Here is a 14,048-nt window from a genome sequence, read left to right as displayed (position 1 = left end):
CAACCCCGAGAAATTTACAATGTAACAGGAGAGATTTAGTTTGGGAGACCATGATACAGGAAGTCCAATTCTCTATCGTCCTCTGTAATTAAAACAAAGCACTAAGCTTTGAGAGAAGGGAATAAGGTGATTTTATACTTCGATCTAAATGATTAAAGGATTTAATTTTGCATTGGAAGGGGATTGCAGCATAACTTTCATGTGGGGCAGTAGAAAGAATACTGAATTTGGATTTACAGGTAGGTTCAAATCCCAACTCTCCCATTTACTACCTCTGTGACTTTAGGCAAACCATTAAATCTCTGAGCTTCAGCTTCTACCTCTGTAAAATGAAGGGGATGGATAGGATGCCTACTAAGATTCCTTTTAAATCCAAATCTGTGATGCTAAGAACTATTGTCTTTGAGAAATTGAAGCAAAGGGAACAAGTTTTTTCTGTTTTTCATTTTTTAATTTTTAAGTAGGATCCCTAGGGAATACTGAAGTCTTTCTATTAAAAAACAAAACTCTTAAGGGAGTATAAGTGGTAATTACAGACCATCCTGATTCTTTATTATATGCTAAATTGCTTATTATTACTGCCCAAAGAACAGTAGAAAGAGAATTGGATTTGAATTTAGAAGACCTCATTTTGAATTGGCTCTTCTACTTAATATCTGTGTGCACAATTGAAATTTGGGTTTCAATTTACCCTGTGTTAAAATGAGAGGGTTGTATTAGATGACAACTAAGATGATTCTTTTCTTATAGCTAGTACACCGTACAATATGAATATGTTTAACCCTATTACATAATTTTGTATAAATGATGAGAAGAACACATGCAGAACTGTTTGAATATGGTCCAAATGTTCAGTAGAGTGAAAGCAACTATATGTAGAATGATTTTACCTGACAGTTGTGGAATTTGCATAAATAGCATTGGTGGCTGATAAAATCACAGGTATAGACAAAAACAAAAATGGAGTAATAAACAAATGTTTACTGAATTCTACAGGAATGTGAACATTACATCTTAAGAGGCTTTCAAGCTTTCTACCCTCTAAACTGGCTGTGTAGAACCAGGTGGGTGGCACAGTGGATAAAGTGCTGCCTCTGAAATAGGAAGATTCAACTTCCTGAGTTCAAATCTGGTCTCAGATACTAGCTATATGACCCTGGACAAGTCAATCAATCCTGTTTGCTTCAGTATTTTCGTCTGTAAAATGAGCTGGAGAAAAAAAAATGGCAAACCACTTTACTGTCATTTCCAAGAAAACCCCAAATGGGATTATGAAAAGTCAGACATAACTGAAAACATTGAACAACAAATGTAGAACCAGTATTTCAGAAGGAATCTGAAACAGGGGAAAGAATATTGGATTTAGAATTAAAGAATTTTAGTTCAAATCTTGAGTTTTTCATGTGTGACTTTTTACTTGTGTGATGTTAGCCAAGTCATTTCACCAATGTGGACCTTAGTTCTGATCATTCTATATATATATATATATATACATATATATATATATATATGTATATATATATATATATATCACAGTTTGTTAAGCCATTTCCCAGTAGAAGGACATTCACTTAATTTCCAATTCTTTGCCACCACAAACAGGGCTGCTATGAATTTTTTTTGTACAAGTGATCTTTTTACCCCTTTTCATGATCTCTTCAGGGTATAGACCCAGTAGTAGTATTGCTGGATCAAAGGGTATACACATTTTTATTTCCCTTTGGGCATAATTCCAAATTGCTCTCCAGAAAGGTTGGATGAGTTCACAGCTCCACCAACAATGTATTAGGGTCCCAGATTTCCTACATCCCTTCCAACATTGATCATTGTACCTTCTGGTCATATTGGCCAGTCTGAGAGGTATGAGGTGGTACCTCAGAGATGTTTTAATTTGCATTTCTCTAATAAGCAATGATTTTGAGCAATTTTTCATATGACTGTGGATTGCATTGATTTCCTCATCTGTAAATTGCCTCTGCATAGCCTTTGACCATTTGTCAATTGGGGAATGGCTTGTCTTTTTAAAAATTTGTTTCACTTCTCTGTATATTTTCGAAATGAGTCATTTGTCAGAAATACTAGTTGTAAAAATTGTTTCCCAATTTATTGCATTTCTTTTGATCTTTGTTAAAGTGATTTTGTCTGTGCAAAAGTTTTTTACTTTAATGTAATCAAAATTGTCTAGTTTATTTTTAATGATATTCTCATCTCTTCCTTGGTCATAAATTGCTTCCATTTCCATAGATCTGACAGGTAAACTACTCCCTGATCTTCTAGTTTGCTTATAAGGTTGTTTTTTATGTCTGAATCCTGTATCCATTTTGATCTTATCTTGGTATAGGGTATGAGACGTTGATCTAATCCAAGTTTCTGCCATACTAACTTCAATTTTCCCAAAACATTTTATCAAAGAGAGAGTTTTTATCCCAATAGCTGGACTCTTTGGGTTTATCAAACAGCAGATTACAATAATCAATTCCAGCTATTGCAACTAGTTGTCTATTCCACTGATCCACCACTCTATTTCTTAGCCAATACCAGACAGTTTTGATGACTGATGCTTTATAATAAAATTTTTCATCTTGTAGGGTCAAGCCAACCTTCTTTTGCACTTTTTTCATTAAATCCCTGTAGATTCCCGACTTTTTATTTCTCCATATTAATTTACTTACAATTTTTTTCTAACTCATTAAGGTAATTTCTTAGAATTTTGATTGGTTTATTTTGGATATAATTGTCATTTTTATTATATTAACTCGGCCTTTCCATGAACAGTTAATATTTCCCCAGTTAATTAAATCTGATTTTATTTGTGTGAGAAGTGTTTTGTAACTGTTCTCAAAAAGTTTCTGAGTCTGCCTTGGCAGGTAGGCTACCAGGTATTTTAAATTGTCTGAAGTCACTTTGAATGGGATTTCTCTTTCTAGCACTTTCTGCTGCATCTTGCTAGTCATAGGTAGAAATGTTGAGGATTTATTGGGGTTTATTTTATATTCTGCAGCTTTGCTAAAGTTGCTAATATTGTTTCTAGTAGTTTTTAGATGATTTTTTTGGGACTCTTTAGGTATATCATCATGTCAACTGCAGAGTTCCAATTCTAATTCCTTCAATTTCTTTTTTCTTCTCTTATTGCTGAAGCTAACATTTTTAATACAATATTGAATAGTAGTGGTGATAATGGGCATCCTTGTTTCACTCCTAATCTTATTGGGAATGCCTCTAAAATATCTTTATTGCATATAATGCTTGTTGATAGTTTCAGATAGATAGTATTTACTATTCTAAGGAACAGTCCATTTATTCCTATGCTCTCTAGTGTTTTTAGTAGGAATGGGTGCTGTATTTTGTCAAAAGCTTTTTCAGCATCTATTGATATAATCATATGATTTCTGATAGGTTTGTTATTGACATAATTAATTATACTGACAGTTTTCCTAATATTGAACCATTCTTGGGATAAGTCCTACTTGGTCATAATGTATTATTGTAGTGATAACTTGTTATAGTTGTTTTGCTAAGATTTTTATTAAAGAGTTTTGCATCTATATTCATCAGAGAGATAGGTCTATAATTTTCTTTCTCTGTTTTAACTCTTCCTGGTTGAGGTATCAGCACCATATAGGTGTCATAGAAAGAGTTAGGCAGCATAATGTCTTCACCTATTTTTCCAAAGTGTTTATATAGAATTCAAACCACTTGTTGCTTAAATGTTTGATAAAATTCACTTGTGAATCCATCTGGTCCTGGAGATTTTTTCTTAGGGAGTTCAATAATGGCTTGTTGAATTTCTTTTTCTGAGATAGGGTTATTCAAGTATTTAATTTCCTCTTCATTTAATCTGGGCAATTTATATTTTTGTAAACATTCATCCATTTCACGTAGATTATCTGATTTATTGGCATAGAATTGGGCAAAATAATCCCGAATTATTTCTTTAATTTCCTCCTCATTGGTGATAAGTTCCCTTTTTTCATTTATGATACTAGCAATTTGGGTTTCTTCTTTCTTTTTTAAATCAAATTGATCATAGGTTTATCAATTTTATTGGGTTTTTCATAAAACCAACTCTTGGTTTAATTTATTAATTCCATAGTTTTTTTTTTTTGCTTTTGCTTTTATTAATTCATCCTTTAATTTTCAGAATTTCTAATTTGGTATTTAATTGGGGGGGGTTAATTGCTTCTTTCCCTAATTTTTTTAGTTGCATGTTTGGTTCATTAATTTCCTCTTTCTCTAATTTATTCATGTAAACATTTAAAGATATAATATATCCCCTGACAGCCTCCTTGAGTGTATCCCATAGGTTTGGTATGTTGTTTAATTATTGTCATTATCTAGGAGGAAATAATTCTTTCTATAATTTGTTGTTTAATCCACTCATCCTTTAAAAGGAAGTTATTTAGTTTCCAATTACTTTTGGGCCTATATTTCCCTGGCCCAATATTGCATGTGATTTTTATTGTATTGTGATCTGAGAAAGATGTATTCATTATTTCTGCCTTTCTGCAATTGATTATTAGGTTTTTATGCCCTAGTACGTTGTCAATTTTTATATAAGTGCCATGTAATGCAGAAAAGAAAGTATATTCCCTTCTATCCCCATTCAATTTCCTCCATAGGTCTATCATGTTTTTCTAACAATCTACTTACCTCCTTGACTTCCTTCTTGTTTATTTTATGGCTAGATTTATCTAAATCTGAGAGAGCAGGAGGTTGAGGTCTCTCACTAGTAGAATTTTGCTGTCCATGTCTTTCTGTAACTTCTTCACCTCTAAGAATTTGGATGCTATACCATTGGGTGCATACCTATTTACTATTGAAATCACTTTATTGTCTATGGTACCTTTTAGGAGGATATAGTTTCCTTCCTTTTTTCTTTTAATGCTATCTATTTCTGGAGATGCTTTGTCTGAGATAAGGACTGCTACCCCTGCTTTTTTCACTTCAAGCTGGAGCAAAATATATATATACTTCAAATGAGTTTCTTGTAAGCAGCATATTGTAGGATTCTAGTTTTTAATCCACTTTCCTATTCCCTTATGTTTTAAGGGAGAGTTCATTCCATTCACATTCAAAGTTACAATTACTAACTCTTTATTGCCTTTCTTGTTATCTTCCCTCTGTTCATATTTTCTCCCTTTTTTCCTTTATCCATATTCCCCAGTATTTTGTTTCTGACTACTACCACATTCAGTGTGTTTGCCTTCCTATATCTAACTCCCCTTCCCTTTTTCCCCCTTTCCCTTTTTCCCTTCTTCCTTCCCTTCCTTCTGTTGGTTCCCCTTTTCCTCCCCCTCCCCGTCCCCCCCCTTCTAATACTTGAAAGGTAAGATAAGTTTCTTATCTTAACTGAATATATATATTAACTTTTTTTTGAACTCAAGTTTTATTTAACATAAAACTCATACAATTCCTCATCACTGTCAAAATTCCCATCCATTAGTTTGTCCTTATTTGTGTTTAGGAGAGGCTCTGACCGCTATCCTGCCTGTGTTCTGGTCTGTGGTTGACCACAAGCACTCCCGGTGTGTGGACACATGCTTAGTCCATTCCCTTTCATGAACCTGAAGTATCAATTGTGTCCTCCTTTGAAATCAGTCACTTGCTTTTCATCAGCAGTTCTTAGCAACTTTTTTTAATTTAATATTTATTCTCATTTTGTACAAATAATGTTTTTTATACATTAATAAAATATTCTTGTTTAAGAGTAAATGAAATACCCTCTCCCCCCCCCAATAAATATAGACTCGCTTGAGCGATAAAGGGGAGAGAAAAAAATTAATATTAAAAAAAAATAGTAAGAATTGTAGGTATGGTCAGGTGGCATAATGGATGGAGCACCAGCCCTGGAGCCATGAGAACCTGAGCCCACATCTGGCCCCGTACACCCAACAATCACCCAGCTGTGTGACATGCAAGCCACCCAAACCCCACTGCCCTGCAAAAACCAAAATAAGAAGAAAAAAAAAGACCCCAAATGAAATAAAATAGCAATAATAGTAGGGATGGCTGGGTGGAGGACAGAGCATTGGCCCTTGAGCCAGGAGCAACTGGGTCCACACCCTGCTATGTGGCCCCAGGCAGGCCACCCAGCCCCATTTGCCCTGCACCCCCCCATAATAATAATAATAATAATAATAATAATAATAATAAAATGTGCTTGAGTCTTTGTTCCAACACCAACAACTCTGTCACGGGTGGATCACATTCTTTATGATAAGTCCATCACAAAAGTTACTTCCATATTTTTCCACCTTGCCATTGCTGATCACAACTCCCATCTTTCGTATATCTCCACTACCATGTACTATATTTTCTTTCTCCTTTCACTCTGACTCTGCTGTAGGGTAGCTGAGTGGTACAGCAGACAGATCCCTGGCTCTGGGGCCAAGAGGGCCCAAGCCCCCATAATACCCCTTAGGCCCAGCATCCACCTGGCCCTATGGTCCCAGCTAGGCCTTCCAATCCCAGCCCCTTGCAAGAAGTAAAAAAGAAAATGTGTTATATCTGACCACTCCCCCCCCCCCATGGTCCTTCCTCTCCTCCATCACTCACATAACCCCCTTCCCCCATCCCCCCCTTCTTACTCCAGATGCCTACACCCCATTGAGTATAAATGCTGTTTCCTCTCCTAACCACCTTTGATGAGAGAGAAGATTCCCTCATTCCCCCTTGCCTTCCCCCCTTCCATATCATTGTAATAGCTCATTGTAATAAAGAAAAATCTTATCATAAGAAATATCTTGGCCTATTCCCCCTCTCCTTTTTCTTTCTCCCATTACATTCCCCTTTTTTCTATTGACTCCATTATTACACCATATTTTATCTTCAAGTTAAGCTTTCTCCTGTGCTTCAACTATAAAAGCTTCCTCTACCTGCTCTATTAACTGAGAAGGTACATATGAGTATTATCAGTGTCATTTTTCTATGCAGGAATACATGCAGTTCATCATCAAGTCCCTCATATTTTCCCCCTCTCCTCCAATCTCCATGCTTCACCTGAGTCCTGTATCTGAAGATCAAACCTTCTGTTCAGCTCTGGCCATTCCAAAAGGAACATTTGAAATTCCCCTGGTTCATTGAAAGTCCATCTTTTTCCCTGGAAGAGGACATTCATCCTTACTGGGTAGTTGATTCTTGGCTGCATTCTAAGCTCTTTTGCCTTCCAGTATATTATATTCCAAGCCCTACAAGCTTCCAATGTAGTTGTTGCTAAGTCCTGTGTGATCCTGACTGCAGCTCCATGATATTTGAACTGTGTCCTTCTGGCTGCTTGTAATATTTTCTCTTTGACTTGGGAGTTCTGGAACTTGGCTATAATATTCCTAGGGGTTGGTTTTTTGGGATCTCTTTCTCAGGGGGGATCAGTGGATTCTCTCCATTTCTATTTTGCCCTTCTGCTTCTAGAATATCAGGTCAATTGTCCTGTAATAATTCTTTGAAAATGATGTCAAGGCTCTTTTCCTGATCATGACTTTCAGTTATTCCAATAATTTTTAAATTATCTTTCCTAAGTCTGTTTTCCATATCAGTTGTTTTTTCAATGAGATGTTACACATTTTCTTCTAATTTTTCATTTTTTGGTTTTGAAGTATTGAGTCCTGGTTTCTCATAAATTCATCAATCTCCCTGAGTTCTATTCTTTGTCTGAAGGATTTGTTTTCCTCAGAGAGTTTTCTTATCTCTTTTTCCATCTGGTCAATTTTGCTTTTTAAAGCATTCTTCTCCTCAATAACTTTTTGAATTGTTTTATCCATTTGACCTAAGCTGGTTTTTAGCAAGCTATTTTCTTCAGCATTTTTTTGGATTTCCTTGACTAGGCTGCTGACTTCATTTTCATGTTTTTCCTGCATCTCTCTCATTTCTTTTCCCAGTTTTTCTTCTCACTCCCTTATTTGATTTTCAAAAGTCTTTTTTGAGCTCTGTCATAACCTGAGCCTAATGTCTGTTTTTCTTGGAGTCTTTAGATGCAGAAGCTTGTGCTTCCTCATCTTCACACTGAGTGTTTTGATCCTTCTTGGGCTCATATGCAAAATATTTCTCAATGGTCTTCCTCTTGTTTCTCTGCTTGCTCATTTTCCCAGCCTTAGCCTGTTTTGGGGGTGCTTCCTGAGCTTTGGGGACACTCTCACAAGGATCTCAATGTGTGAGGCTCTGTCCTCCCTCCTGGTCTGTGAATGACCATATGCACTCCCCTCTGCCATGGGGCTGAGTTGGGGGGGGCCTGCTGTTCTATGGGGGGGCCTAGACTATGATCAGGATCTGATTGTGGTCAGAGCTCCAGAGTCCTGTTCCAGGGGCAGAGGACAGAGCTCAGCAGTCTCTCTCTCTTCACTCCCCTCCCTAGATTCAATGGTTCATACCCTGGGGGCTCCTGCTTACTGGTTCCGCCTGCTTCCATTTCCTGGCTGTGCTGGCCCTCGCTGTGTGCCCTGAGCACTGGGCTTCATGTACTTGCTCTGGCAGAGGGCCCCCCCCTCTGCTGTTCCCCCAATTTGTGCTTGGTGCTCCCCGGGGTGTAGCTCAGGAGACTCCCCCTCTGCTGTGAGCCTGGGCTCCCAGTGGCCTGGGGCTGCCTCCGGGAGGCTGAAGTTCTTTCTCTCTGGGGGGCCACCCCTCTGGCCGGCCGCCCCTCCTGCCCTGGGGAGCAGAGACTTTCTGCTATTTTCTAGGTTACTTTGAGTAGGAGAACTGCCTCATTGGGTCCCTCTGTGGGTTCTGTCTCTCGAAAATTTAGTTAGAGTACTTAGCTTATAAGTTTTATGAGAGAGCGCCTAAGACACATTCTATTCTTGTTGCCATCTTGGCCTATGTAGCTTAACTTTAAGGTAAATCTGATGAGAGTAAGATTCAGGTGGTTCTTACCTCTTCCCTTCTTTCACTTTATTGCAATAAGTCCTTTGTACCTCTTAATGTATTTCTGTTAAGATGTTTGTTTTATATTATATATGAGGGAAGATCAGGAGACTTTAGCTCAGTGCCTGTCTTCTCTCCACTATCTTGGCTGGAAGTCAAAAATATTATTTCAAGACTCATTTTAAAAAGTCTACTCAGACCTGAAACCAAAGTAGAAATAGAATTGGTCACCTCCCAAAAGAAATAGTCAAATGAAAACTTTTTGGAACCTTATAGCCAAAATCCAGAACTTCCAAGTCAAAGGAAAAAAAATATAAGAAATAGAAAGAAAGATTTCAAAGACTAGGGAGCCTTAGTCAGGAACACACTCTTTTTAGAAGCTACTCTAAAGAAGTAGAGAGTCTGGAAGATGATATCTCAGAAGGATCCAAAAGATATGGGTTTATAAATAATTGCAAAGGAAATGAAGTGAACCTTTCGTCTTTTTAAAAGTAGACTAAATTACTTCACCTATAACAAGCATTTTTTTTTAGGTCTTTTGCAAGGCAAATGGGGTTAAGTGGCTTGCCCAAGGCCACACAGCTCGGTAATTATTAAGTGTCTGAGGTCAGATTTAAACTCAGGTACTCCTGATTCCAGGGCCAGTGCTCTATCCACTGCGCCACCTAGCCACCCCAATTTCTTTTTTTTGAAAGATTTTTTTAATTTTGAGTTTTACAATTTTTCCCTTATTCTTGTTTACCTCCCCCCACCCCCCACAGAAGGCAATCTGTTAGTCTTTACATTGTTTCCATGCTATACATTGATCTAAGTTGAATGTGATGAGAGAGAAATCATATCCTTAAGGAAGAAACATAAAATATAAGAGATAGCAAAATTACATAATAATATAATGGTTTTTTTTTTTTAATAAATTGAAAGTAATAGTCTTTGGTCTTTGTTCAAACTCCACAATTCTTTTTCTGGATACAGATGGCATTCTCCATTGCAGAGAGCCCAAAGTTGTGCCTGATTGTTGCACTGATAGAATGAGCAAGTCCATCAAGGTTGATCATCATCCCCATGTTTCTGTATAACAAATATTTCTAAACCATGTATATTTAATGAAAATGCCATATTGCTAAATCTCAGAGCTATTTTAATAGTTTTACTAATATTGTGGGTTACTTTCCAGGGTCTGTGGAAAGAATAATGTTTGAAGAAATGACATTTTAGTTATTTTAAGATTTGTGAAAATGGAACAATTATTGCTAATGGTTACAAAAGAAAATGAAGACTAAAACAAAATAAATGCATTTAAAATGTGCTACAGTGGATAGAACATTAGACCTGGAGTCAGAAAGAGCTGAATTCAAATTTGGCCTTGGATACTCTCTAGCTGTATGCCCCTGGGCAAGTCACTTAACTTCCATTTACCTCAGTTCCTCTTCTGTAAAATGTGGAGAAAAAAAATGACAAGTCAGTCTAGTATCTTTACCAAGAAAGACATGACTGAACAACTGAGCAACAAACAAAAATCTAAAAAAGGCAATTTGGAAAGTCACATCAAAAGGTACAAAGTAACACATTCATATCCTTTGACCCAATAATCTCATTCTGGACTCAGTCTTCCAGATAAACTAACTACATGCTGCTTCCAAGGTTCTAGGGGTACATTTTAATGCATGAGGACTATATGATGTTTTCTGTGGGAACACACCTATTGTATTTTCTCCATTTTCTCCACTGGCAGTTGCCAGTGATTGGCACCTCAATTCCATTGCACCAGTTAACATTATTAGCTTGTCCAAAGGGATAATGTTTGTCCTTCATTTTCAAAGATCATAATATAAGGGAGGTGATGTCATGAAAAGCATGTAAATTGGATTTGAATGAGGGGGTACTGTACTAAGTCACCAGCCTCACTTTCTCCTCCAGAGCCATCTGGGTCCAGTGGTTAGATATGAATCAGGACAACTGGAGATGGCCCTGGATGTGGGGTAATAAGGATTAAGTGACTTGCCTAAGGTCACACAGCTAGTAAGAGTCAAATGTCTGAGGTCTAATTTGAACTCCTGTCCTCCTGACTCCAAAGCTCTATGCTCTGAACCACTTAACTGCTATTTCATTTAAAAATACAGCCAGCACAAAAATAGTTTCCTTTAGCATCTAAGGGACATTTTCCTCTCTACCACTTTTGTTCCTGAAGACAATAAGTATAGACAGTGCAATTTCTACAGAGCATTACTCCCAGCAACTTCAACCTCAAATACATCTGACTCAGAGGCACTCAGAAGTTTGCCTTCCTTCTCTAATACAGTCCAAAAGGGTTTCACTGCAGGATAGAGGCTCTGATTGACTAGTATTTTTTTGCAAGGCAATGGGGTTAAGTGACTTGCCCAAGGTCACATAGCTAGGTAATTATTAAGTGTATGAGATCGAATTTGAACTCAGGTCCTCCTGATTCCAGGGCTGATGCTCTATCCTCTGTGCCACCTAACTGCCCCCTTGACTAGCATTTTTTTTTTTTTTTTTTGCAAGGCAATGGGGTTAAGCGGCTTGCCCAAGGCCACACAGCTAGGTAATTATTAAGTGTCTGAGGCCGGATTTGAACTGAGGTACTCCAAACTCCAAGGCCAGTGCTCTATCCACTGTGTCACCTAGCAAAAAATGCATCCTAGTTCTGACTCCAAGTTCCACAGATAATCCTCTTCTCCTCCTCTTTTCTTTTCTTCCTTCTTATTCTCTTCCTCCTCCTTTTTCCAAAGGACTAGAAGCCTAAGTGTTTAGCATTGTAATTTAGTCATTACAATGGATTATGCTAAAAGGTCATTAAAATGATGTTAAAAGAAATTTGGAAATACATGAAGCAAGATCAGAGCAATAGCAGTATGCATGAAAAGATATATATATATATATATATATATATATATATATATATATATATACATACATACGAATTTGTTCAGAATGAATAGAAAATATCAAGAAGGGAGGATTTAAAGGGAATAATTAACAAGCTGTTACAGTATCTTATTTGTAGAAATTATTTTTTTCTTTTTCTTTTCTTTTTTTTTTTTTTTTAAGTTTTTACAAGGCAAATGTTGTTAAGGGGCTTGCCCAAGGCCACACAACTAGGTAATTATTGTCTGAGGTCAATTTTGAACTAAGGTACTCCTGACTCCAGGGCCAGTGCTCTATCCACTGCGCCACCTAGCTGCCCCAAAATTATTTCTTAATTACAAATAATGACAGATGTATGTTTATTGTAGTTTGTTATTTAACTCTTTTTAACTGAGTAGAATAATGTGATAGTAAGCAATCTGGATTCAAATTCTTCTTCAGATTCTATGCTGGAAGTCAGTAGACAAGTCAATTAATCTCTCAAAACTTCAGTTTCCTAAACAGTAAAATGTGAAAAGCAAAGTTTGTACTACCTTTTTAGCACAAAACCCTACCAGGGTTGTTACAAGGAAAATATTTTAAAATGTTGAATGTGCTTTATGTTATTGTTATTATCCAGTTATTTTAAAATAAATAGAAAATAAAATTATAGAATTATTTTTAACTTTTTTAAAAGCATCATTATTATACCTCAATAGCCATCATTACTGCTGAACCTCCTATTTTAAAAATTATTAGGAGAGTCAAGCAAAATAAGCTGATACAGCAATGATGTATCAAATGATTGACAGCATATGTAATAATTCACAGTGTTTGTTCACTACCTTTTTACCAAAGAGAAGTTCTCTTTGTCCTTATGTAGTAAGACATTCCATAAAATCTTTTGATTTCTATGTACTTATATTTCACAATATGGTACAATCACCAAAGAACTAACCAATATTGAAAAATGACCACATAGGCAACATTTCATATCCTCAGCCTCCTACTTTCCATTGAGAGGAGAGAGGTGTATTTCATTATCTTTGTTTTCTAGGACCAGGTTTGGTTACTACACTTAATCTGAGTTTATCTATTTTTTTCATTGTTTCTAAAAAAATTAATTTCTATAATTACTGTATATAATATGCTTTTGGCTCAGCTTTCTTTACAGTGGTTCATATGAATCTTTCAATGTTTCTCTGAATTCCTCATATTCATTTCACATTAAGATTCATGGAAATATTTTAGGAAAGTAAATTTCTATTTCATTCATTTGCCTGAGAGGACAAAAATGGCTTCAAAGTAAGAAGCAATTCAGAAAAACAAGATAACTGTCCCTATTTATTACCAGTGACTACTATTCTTTCTGTTATTCAGTTTTTCCATTTACTCTATCATAAGCCAAAAAAACCTAGCAATTTACTCCAGTACTTAATTCCATTGTGCTCATTTCAAACCCATTCACTAACTGCTGCCTTGTAGAACTGTTTCCTTTAGATAGTCTCAATTTCTTTTTGAGAAATATACAATAATCTGATCTTTGGGAATAAGTAGATTGCAATAGTGAGCATATAGAGTGTTGGACTTGGACTAGGGAGATCCAAGTTAAAATCCTGCCTCAAAAACATAGTAGTGGGGAGACCCTTGGCAACTCCCTCAATTACTCCCAGCATCAGTTTCCTCCACATCTGCAAAATGGGTATACTAATAGTACCTACTTCATAATATTCTTATGGGAAAATATGGGATAACATACATAAAGTTCTTTGTAAACTTGTAAGTTATATCCATCTATCTATATCCATATCTATCCTTATCTATGTCCCCCCTCCTCTATCTCTCTTCTTCTCATCAATTAGTCCCAAAAAGACTATACAAAATGTGTCATAAAAACTCCAGGATTTATGAAGAAAATGGATAAAATGGCTAAAATCTTCATCAGTGACACATGAAAAAAGAGAAACTGATAGAATCAGTAGAAGAGTTTTATACATGTAAAATGGCTAAGAAATACATAAATACCACAACAAACAATAGACCAGTCTGTTGCTTCCTGCTGCTGTTCTACCTGTGTACCAGGTTGAATGAAGAAATTCAGCAGGCTGTAAATCTGAGTTAAGAACAAAAACCAAAGGAGGAGGGGGAGAGGATGGGGAGTGTGAACCAAGTCTCATCTGTCCAGAAGTCCTACAGCACCAGATGATAAACGATAAGTATGGCACTTCACCATGACAAAGACCTGAAGTTTACTTGTGAAAGTGGATTGCATACTTATGAGTTATTGTAAAATGGTACAGTTTTCAGAGTTCTTTTTATAGTCTATCACC

The 14,048-nt window shown here is 36.4% G+C and overlaps 1 pseudogene; it reads left to right on the top strand.

Annotated features, from left to right (window-relative positions):
- Window positions 1-14,048, top strand: part of LOC141512087 (katanin p60 ATPase-containing subunit A1-like) — a 50,682-nt pseudogene that overhangs the window by 20,151 nt on the left and 16,483 nt on the right.

The sequence above is a fragment of the Macrotis lagotis genome, chromosome 2 (genome assembly GCF_037893015.1).
Source record: "Macrotis lagotis isolate mMagLag1 chromosome 2, bilby.v1.9.chrom.fasta, whole genome shotgun sequence".
In the NCBI taxonomy this organism is placed as follows: Eukaryota; Metazoa; Chordata; class Mammalia; order Peramelemorphia; family Peramelidae; genus Macrotis; species Macrotis lagotis.
This window is presented reverse-complemented; position numbering and strand designations above follow the sequence as displayed.